Here is a 9651-nt window from a genome sequence, read left to right as displayed (position 1 = left end):
AACCACCAGGCCATCCCCTGATCCCCTCCTCTCGATCCAACCTCCTCGACCTCGCTGGAGCCACCGCCCGCTGCATCAGGCCAGCCCCCTCACCCTGCGCCCGTGTCTCTTCTCCCTTCCCTTCCCTTTTCTCTCTCTCCCTCTCATCTCCTTGCTCCCTCTCTCTCTCTCGCAGGGAACACAAGGACCCAGGAGCTCCACGCCATGCCCGCCCCTTGGTGCTTCGTGCAGCGCCTGACCTGCTCCTTCCGGTGGCCTTAGCCTCGCGCGCCGCGCCAGCGCAGCAGCGCCTTGTCCACTTGTCGTCTTCGCCGCCCGTGGGCCTCCCTGCCCGACGCCGTGGATGGCCGCCGCCCTGCTGCTCCGAGACCAAAGTCCCGTCGATCTGTAGCCCTTTCCAGCGCCTGCGTGGACCAGCGCCAAGATGCCCCGTTCGCGCCGCAGTGTCACCCGCGTCGCGCCAAGGCCCTCTTCGCCCGGATCCCGCGTCGCCAGCAGCAAGCTCCGCCGCTCCGACGTCTGCTTCCCCTGCATCGAGAAGCTCTTGTTTGAGGAGGGTGTGGTCGCGCCTGGCTCCGCGCCCCTCCGTCCCCAGCGCCTCCATCTCTTCCTCGCCGCCAACTCCGGCGACCGGATCCACCCGGACCTCCTCCCGGCGCCACCGCCCTTGCCTCGATCGGGAGAACGGCGTCGTCCGCCGTTGACCGCGACCTGGGCCGGCCCAGCTCCCCCGGCCCAGCGCAGCGCCAAGCCAGGCCTAGTCGGGCCAGATTCGCGACGCACCAGGCTCAGCGCCCCCCCTGCTTCGATCGGCCTGGGAGGCCCAGCCCCGCTGCCCCAAGCCGGCTCCTCTGCAGATGGGCCAAGGCACATGGGTGAGCCGCCCCCAGTGCATGCTCCTGTTCTAGGATTCGGCCCGTGATGTTTTTTTTCAGCGCCTCGGATTTTCCTATGTATCCATAGGTTGCCAGTTTTGCAGAATAGTCCTCCTAGTTCATGCATCTAATAACTCACTAACCGTGCATCGGGTTAAAATGTTTTATATATGAAACTTGCTCAGAATTTTGTGTAGTTTAATAATATCCAACTTTCATCTATGTTTGAAATGCTTAAAATGTTGTTTGCATTAATTTGCTCCTATGCCATGTTAAAATGATTTAATTCATAACTAAATATCCGTAACTCCGATTTTAATAATCTTTATATGTAAATGGGGTAGAATTTTGCCTAGTTTAACATGGCGGCCTTACTTTGCATGTTAACCAACTCTAAAATAATGTTTAGGGCAGAACAGTACCAAACCTTAAATTACGCATATGAGGATTTTCCGGATTTGTTGTTCGTTGCTTCCGGCCTCATTTAAACTTGCCTAGATAGGTAGTTTTGTTATGCTTCACCTCTTGTCATGTTAATCAACATTTAATATTGTTGGGTACATAAACGAGAGCTAAATAATCGATGTGGTGTTTTGTCAATATGCATCCCGATGCATATTGTGCTCCACTTAAATTTGTAGGTTTGTTTGTGCACTTTGCCATGTCATGCTTCATTAAATCGGACATGCATCATACTTGTTTGTGCATCATGCCATGTCTTTGTGGTGGTTGTTTACTATGTTGTTTGCTTCTTTCCGGTGTTCCTTCTTCGGGTTGGTTTCGATAACGTCGCGTTTGTGAGGAACCGTTCGTCTTCGTCCGTTTGTCTTCTTCATGGACTCGTTCTTCTTCCTTGCGGGATCTCAGGCAAGATGATCATACCCTCGAAATCACTACTATCTTTGCTATGCTAGTTTGCTCGCTCTTTTGCTATGCCAATGCTACGATGCCTACCATTTGCTTGTCAGCCTCCCAAATTGCCATGTCAAACCTCTAACCCACCATGTCCTAGCAAACCGTTGTTTGGCTATGTTACCGCTTTGCTCAGCCCCTCTTATAGCGTTGTTAGTTGCAGGTGAAGATTGAAGTTTGTTCCTTGTTGGAACATGGAGATGTTGTTCCTTGTTGGAATATTTATTTACTTGTTGGGATATCACTATATATCTTATTTAATTAATGCATCTATATACTTGGTAAAGGGTGGAAGGCTCGGCCTTATGCCTGGTGTTTTGTTCCACTCTTGCCGCCCTAGTTTCCGTCATATCGGTGCTATGTTCCCGGATTTTGCGTTCCTTACGCGGTTGGGCTATTATGGGAACCCATTGACAGTTCGCCTTCAGTAAAGCTCTTCCAGCAATGCCCAACATTGGTTTTACCATTCGCCACCTAGCCTCTTTTTCCCTTGGGTTTCGCGGACTCAAGGGTCATCATTATTTTATCCCCCCCGGGCCAGTGCTCCTCTGAGTGTTGGTCCACCTGTCAGCTGCCAATGACCACCAGGGGCAACTCTGGGCTGGCCTACCCGTACCTAAGACAATCTGAGTGTGCCCTGAGAAAGAGATATGTGCAGCTCCTATCGGGATTTGTCGGCACATTCGGGCGGTGTTGCTGGTTTAGTTTTACCCTGTTGAAATGTCTTGTTGTACCGGGATACCGAGTCTGATCGGAATGTCTCGGGTGGAGGTCTATTCCTTCGTTGACCGTGAGAGCTTGTCATGGGCTAAGTTGGGACACCCCTGCAGGGATTTGAACTTTCGAAAGCCGTGCCCGCGGTTATGGGCAGATGGGAATTTGTTAATGTCCGGTTGTAGATAACTTGAACCTTAACTTAATTAAAATGAATCAACCGCGTGTGTAACCGTGATGGTCTCTTTCCGGCAGAGTTCGGGAAGTGAACACGGTGTTGGAGTTATGTTTGACGTAGGTTGTTTAGGATCACTTCTTGATCATAGTTTCATCGACCGTGCTTTGCCTTCTCTTCTCGCTCTCATTAGCGTATGTTAGCCACCATATATGCTAGTCGCTTGCTGCAGCTCCACCTCATACCTTTTACCTTACCCATAAGCTTAAATAGTCTTGATCGCGAGGGTGCGAGATTGCTGAGTCCCCGTGGCTCACAGATACTTCCAAAACCAGCTTGCAGGTGCCGATGAGTCCTTGCAGATGACGCAATCAAGCTCGGGAGGAGCTCGATGAAGATCTTGTCCTTTGTGCTGTTTCGTTCTAGTTGGTCAGTAGTGGAGCCCAGTTGGGGTCGATCGGGGACCTTTGTCGCATTTGGGGTTCTTCTTTTATTTTGGTTCCGTAGTCGGACCTTGAGTGTATTTGGATGATGTAATGCTTTATTCATGTAATTGTGTGAAGTGGCGATTGTAAGCCAACTATGTATTTCTTTCCCTTATGTATTACATGGGTTGTGTGAAGATTACCTCTCTTGCGACATATGCCTTCAATGCGATTATGTCTCTAAGTCGTGCCTTGACACGTGGGAGCTATAGTCGCATCGAGGGTGTTACAATCTCCTAGATAGATCTTGCGTGATCGTAGGTAAAATTTTTGAAATACTGTGTTCCCCAACAGTGGCATCAGAGCCAGGTCTATGCATAGATGTTATATGCACGAGTAGAACACAATGAGTTGTGGGCGATAATAGTCATACTACTTACCAGCATGTCTTACTTTGATTCGGCGGTATTGTTGGATGAAGCGGCCCAGAACGACATTACATGACCGCGTTCATGAGACTGGTTCTACCGACCTGCTTCGCACACAGGTGGCTAGGGGGTGTCTGTTTGTCCAACTTTAGTTGAATCGAGTTTGACTACGCCCGGTCCTTGTTGAAGGTTAAAACAACACACTTGATGAAAAATCGTTGTGGTTTTGATGCGTAGGTAAGAACGGTTCTTGCTTGAAGCCCGTAGCAGCCACGTAAAACTTGCAAAAACAAAGTATAGGACGTCTAACTTGTTTTTGCAGGGCTTGCTGTGATGTGATATGGTCAAGACGTGATGATATATAAATTGTTGTATGAGATGATCATGTTTTGTAACAGTTATTGGCAACTGGCAGGAGCCATATGGTTGTTTCTTTATTGTATGAAATGCAATCGCCATGTAGTTGCTTTACTTTATCACTAAGTGGTAGCGATAGTCGTAGAAGCAATAGTTGGCGAGACAACAACGAAGCTATGATGGAGATCAAGGTGTGAAACCGGTGATGATGGTGATCATGACAGTGCTTTGGCGATGGAGATGAAAGGCACAAGATGATGATGGCCATATCATATCACTTATATTGATTGCATGTGATGTTTATCCTTTATGCATCTTATTTTGCTTAGTACAACGTTATCATTATAAGATGATATCTCAATACATTTCAAGGTACAAGTGTTCTCACTGAGTATGCACCGTTGCTACAGTTCGTCATGCCGAGACACCACGTGATGATCGGGTGTGATAAGCTCTACGTTCACATACAACGGGTGCAAGCCATTTTTGCACAAGCAGATATGGCCTCGGAACACTGAGACCGAAAGGTCGAGCGTGAATCATTTAGTAGATACGATCAACATAGTGATGTTCACCATTGAAAACTTCTCCATCTCACGTGATGATCGGACATGGTTTAGTTGATATGGATGACGTGATCATTTAGATGACTAGAGGGATGTCTATCTAAGTGGGAGTTCTTAAGTAATATGACTAATTGACCTTTAATTCATCATGAACTTAGTACCTGATATTATTTTGCATGTCTATGTTGTTGTAGATAAATGGCCCTTGCTACTGTTCCTTTGAATTTTAATGTGTTCCTAGAGAAAGCTAAGTTGAAAGATGATGGTAGCAACTACATGGACTGGGTCCGTAACTTGAGGATTATCCTCATTGTTGCACAGAAGAATTATATCCTGGAAGCACCGCTAGGTGCAAAGCCCACTGCAGGAGCAACTCAAGATGTTATGAACGTCTGGCAGAGCAAAGCAGATGACTACTCTATAGTTTAGTGTGCCATGCTTTATGGCTTAGAATTGGGACTTCAACGACGTTTTGAATGTCATGGAGCATATGAGATGTTCGAGGAGTTGAAGTTAATATTTCAAGCAAATGCCCGGATTGAGAGATATGACGTCTCCAATAAGTTCTACAACTGCAAAATGGAGGAGAATAGTTCTATCAGTGAACATATACTTAGAATGTCTGGGTACCACAACCACTTGACTCAACTAGGAGTTAATATTCCTGATGATAGTGTCATTGACAGAGTTCTTCAATCACTGCCACCAAGCTACAAGATCTTCGTGATGAACTATAATATGCAAGGGATGGATAAGACAATTCCCGAGCTCTTCGCAATGCTAAAGGCTGCGGAGGTAGAAATCAAGAAGGAGCATCAAGTGTTGATGGTTAACAAGACCACTAGTTCAAAGAAAAAGGGCAAAGTGAAGAAGGGGAACTTCAAGAAGAACGAAAAGCAAGTTGCTGCTCAAGTGAAGAAACCCAAGTCTAGACCTAAGCCTGAGACTGAGTGCTTCTACTGCAAAGGGACTGGTCACTGGAAGCGGAACCGCCCCAAGTATTTGGCGGAGAAGAGGGATGGCAAGGTGAAAGGTATATTTGATATACATGTTATTGATGTGTACCTTACTAATGCTCGCAGTAGTGCATGGGTATTTGATAATGGTTATGTTGCTCATATTTGCAACTCGAAACAGGGGCTATGGATTAAGCGAAGATTAGCTAAGGACGAGGTGACGATGCGCGTGGGAAATGGTTCCAAAGTCGATGTGATCGCGGTCGGCACACTACCTCTACATCTACCTTCGAGATTAGTTTTATACCTGAATAATTGTTAATTGGTGCAAGTGTTAAGCATGAACATCATATCTGGATCTTGTTTGATGCAAGACGGTTATTCATTTAAATCAGAGAATAATAGTTGCTCTATTTATATGAGTAATATCTTTTATGGTCATGCACCCTTGATGAGTGGTCTATTTTTATTGAATCTCGATAGTAGTGATACACATATTCAGAGTATTGAAGCCAAAAGATATAAGTTTAATAATGATAGTGCAACTTATTTGTGCCACTGCCATTTAGGTCATATTGGTGTAAAGCGCATGAAGAAACTCAATGCTGAAGGGCTTTTGGAATCACTTGATTATGAATCACTTGATGCTTGCGAACCATTCTCCGGAACAATGGAGCAACCAACAGACTTATTGGAAATAATACATACTGATGTAAGTTGTCCGATGAGTGTTGATGCTCGCGGCGGGTATCGTTATATTCTGACCTTCACAGATGGTTTGAGCAGATATGGGTATATCTACTTGATGAAACATAAGTCTGAAACATTTGAAAAGTTCAAAGAATTTCAGAGTGAAGTGGAAAATCATCGTAACAATAAAATGAAGTTTCTATGATCTGATCGTGGAGGTGAATATTTTTGTTATGAGTTTGGTCTTCATTTGAAACAATGTGGAATAGTTTCGCAACTCACGCCACCTGGAACACCACAGCGTAATGGTGTGTCCGAATGTTGTAACCACACTTTATTAGATATGGTGCGACCTATGATGTCTCTTGCTGATTTGCCGTTATCGTTTTGGGGTTATGCTTTAGAGATGGCTGCATTCACATTAAATAGGGCACCATCGAAATCTTTTGAGACGACACCATATGAACTGTGGTTTGGCAAGAAACCCAAGTTGTCATTTCTTAAAGTTAGGGGCAGCGATCTTTATGTAAAAGCTTCAACCTGTAAGCTCGAATCCAAATCGGAGAAATGTGTCTTCATAGGATACCCAAAGGAGACTGTTGGGTACACCTTCTATCACAGATCCGAAGGCAAGATATTCGTTGCTAAGAATGGATCCTTTCTAGAGAAGGAGTTTCTCTCAAAAGAAGTGAGTGGGAGGAAAGTAGAACTTGATAAGGTAATTGTACCTTCTCCCTTATTGGAAAGTAGTTCATCACAGAAATCAGTTCCAGTGATTCCTACACCAATTAGTGAGGAAGCTAATGATGATGATCATGAAACTTCTGATCAAGTTACTACCGAACCTAGTAGGTCAACCAGAGTAAGATCCGCACCAGAGTGGTACGATTGACGAGGAGTCTCAAAATGGTCGAGACATAAATATTGATATATTGGATGGTTATGTTTGGAGACCGGAATGATTTCCGATAGGTTCGGGCATTTTCCGAAGTACCGGGGGGTTGTCGGAACCCCCCGGGGGATTAATGGGCCACAATGGGCCTTAATAAGTGGAGAAGAGAGAGGGCCGACCAGAGGTGCCCCCCCTTTTCTAGTCCGAATTGGACAAGGGAAGGGGGCGGCGCCCCCCTCCTTTCTTATCTTCTCTCCTCTTTCCCCTGTTCTCCTACTTGGACTAGGAAAGGGGGGACCGAATCCTACTTGGACTAGGAGTCCAAGTAGGAATTCCCCATGGCGCACCCCCTCCCAGGGCCGGCCTCCTCTCCTCCCCCTTTATATACGTGGGGAGGGGGCACCCCAAAGAGACACAAGTTGATCGTTTAGCCGTGTGTGGTGCCTCCGTTCATAGTTACACACCTCGGTCATATCGTTGTAGTGCTTAGGCGAAGCCCTGTGTCGGTAACTTCATCATCATCGCCGCCACGCCGTCGTGCTGACAGAACTCTCCCTCAGCCTCAACTGGATCAAGAGTTCGAGGGACGTCATCGAGATGAACGTGTGCTGCTTGCGGAGGTGCCGTGCGTTTTGTACTTGGATCGGTTAGATCGCGAAGACGTTCGACTACATCAAACACGTTACTAAACGCTTGCACTTTCAGTCTACGAGGGTACATAGACACACTCTCCCCTCTCATTGCTATGCATCTCCTAGATAGATCTTGTGTGATCGTAGGTAAAAAAATTAAATATTGCGTTCCCCAACAATTACTCCCCAAAACCCAATGGAAAAGAAAATGTTAGCTGGTGAGAGAAAGGAAATAGTCCAAGAAAGGAGGTACCAAGGAAATCAAAGATGAGGATGTCATATGGTGAAGGATCAAGTTCAGGGTTTGCAGTTGAAGTGGAGGAGGAATGTGAGGATGATAGTGAGAGCAGTCAAGAAGAAGGTGATGTTGGAGAAGAGTTAATAGATGATGATTTTTATGAGAGTGACTATGATGTTAAAGATGGTGATGATGACCTATTTGAGGAAAATGTTGAAAAAGATGTAGATGATCCAGAGAAAAGAATGAATTTGCTGACTATGAAGCAGAACTTCTAGAAGATGCATTGGAGGACAGTCATTTGAATATGTCAAGAGCAGAGAAAGAGAAGCTGAAGCATAAATTCAGTGTTTTCAACCCTAGCACAGACCTGAATGCACCAGTGTTTAAGCTTGGCATGGTATTTGGAAACATGATAGTGCTCATTCATGCTCTCAATGCATATAGCGTCAGAAATAGAGTGAAGGTGAGGAAGCTCGGAAATACTAACAGGTCACTAGAGGCTATATGCAAGGATGACTGTACTTGGTATTTGAAGGCAGGCAAAGACAACATATCCAGCAGTATTCAGATCAAGAAGTACACTGACAAGCACACTTGCACAAAAGCTTGGGACCTGAAAGTTCTTACAGCTCCATTTCTTACTAAACAATTTAGAGAAGAGTTCGGAGACAATGATAAAATGCCCTTAAGGAAATTTTTAGAGATGGTGGAACAGGAATTTAACTTACTGGCTCACAGGAATAAGTTGGGAAGGGTGATACGTCTCCAACGTATCTATAATTTTTTATTGTTCCATGCTATATTATATTCTGTTTTGGACATTATTGGGCTTTATTATACACTTTTATATTATTTTTGGGACTAACCTATTAACCAGAGGCCCAGCCCAGAACTGCTGTTTTTTGCCTATTTTAGGGTTTCGCAGAAAAAGAATATCAAACGGAGTCCAAACGGAATGAAACCTTCGGGAACGTGATTTTTGGAACGAACATGATCCAGAGGACTTGGACCCTATGTTAAGACATCAACCAGGAGGCCACGAGGCAGGGGGCGCGCCGTCCACCCTCGTGGGTCCCCTGTTGCTCCACCGACGTACTCCTTCCTCCTATATATACCTACGTACCCCCAAACTACCAGATACGGAGCCAAAACCCTAATTCCACCGCCGTAACTTTATGTATCCACAAGATCCCATCTTGGGGCCTGTTCCGGAGCTCTGCCGGAGGGGGCATCGATCACGAAGGGCTTCTACATCAACACCATAGCCCTTACGATGAAGTGTGAGTAGTTTACCTCAGACCTACGTGTCCATAGTTATTAGCTAGATGGCTTATTCTTTATTTTTTGGATCTCAATACAAAGTTATCCCCCTCTCTTGTGGAGATCTATTCGATGTAATCTTCTTTTGCGGTGTGTTTGTTGAGATCGATGAATTGTGGGTTTATGATCAAGTTTATCTATGAACAATATTTGAATCTTCTCTGAATTCTTTTATGTATGATTGGTTATCTTTGCAAGTCTCTTCGAATTATCACTTTGGTTTGGCCTACTAGATTGATCTTTCTTGCAATGGGAGAAGTGCTTAGCTTTGGGTTCAATCTTACGGTGTCCTTTCCCAGTGACAGTAGGGGCAGCAAGGCACGTATTGTATTGTTGCCATCAAGGATAACAAGATGGGGTTTATTTCATATTGCTTGAGTTTATCCCTCTACATCATGTCATCTTGCTTAAAACGTTACTCTGTTCTCTTGAACTTAATACTCTAGATGCATGATGGATAGCGGTCGA

The sequence above is a fragment of the Triticum dicoccoides genome, chromosome 7A (genome assembly GCF_002162155.2).
Source record: "Triticum dicoccoides isolate Atlit2015 ecotype Zavitan chromosome 7A, WEW_v2.0, whole genome shotgun sequence".
Classification (NCBI taxonomy): Eukaryota; Viridiplantae; Streptophyta; class Magnoliopsida; order Poales; family Poaceae; genus Triticum; species Triticum dicoccoides.
This window is presented reverse-complemented; position numbering follows the sequence as displayed.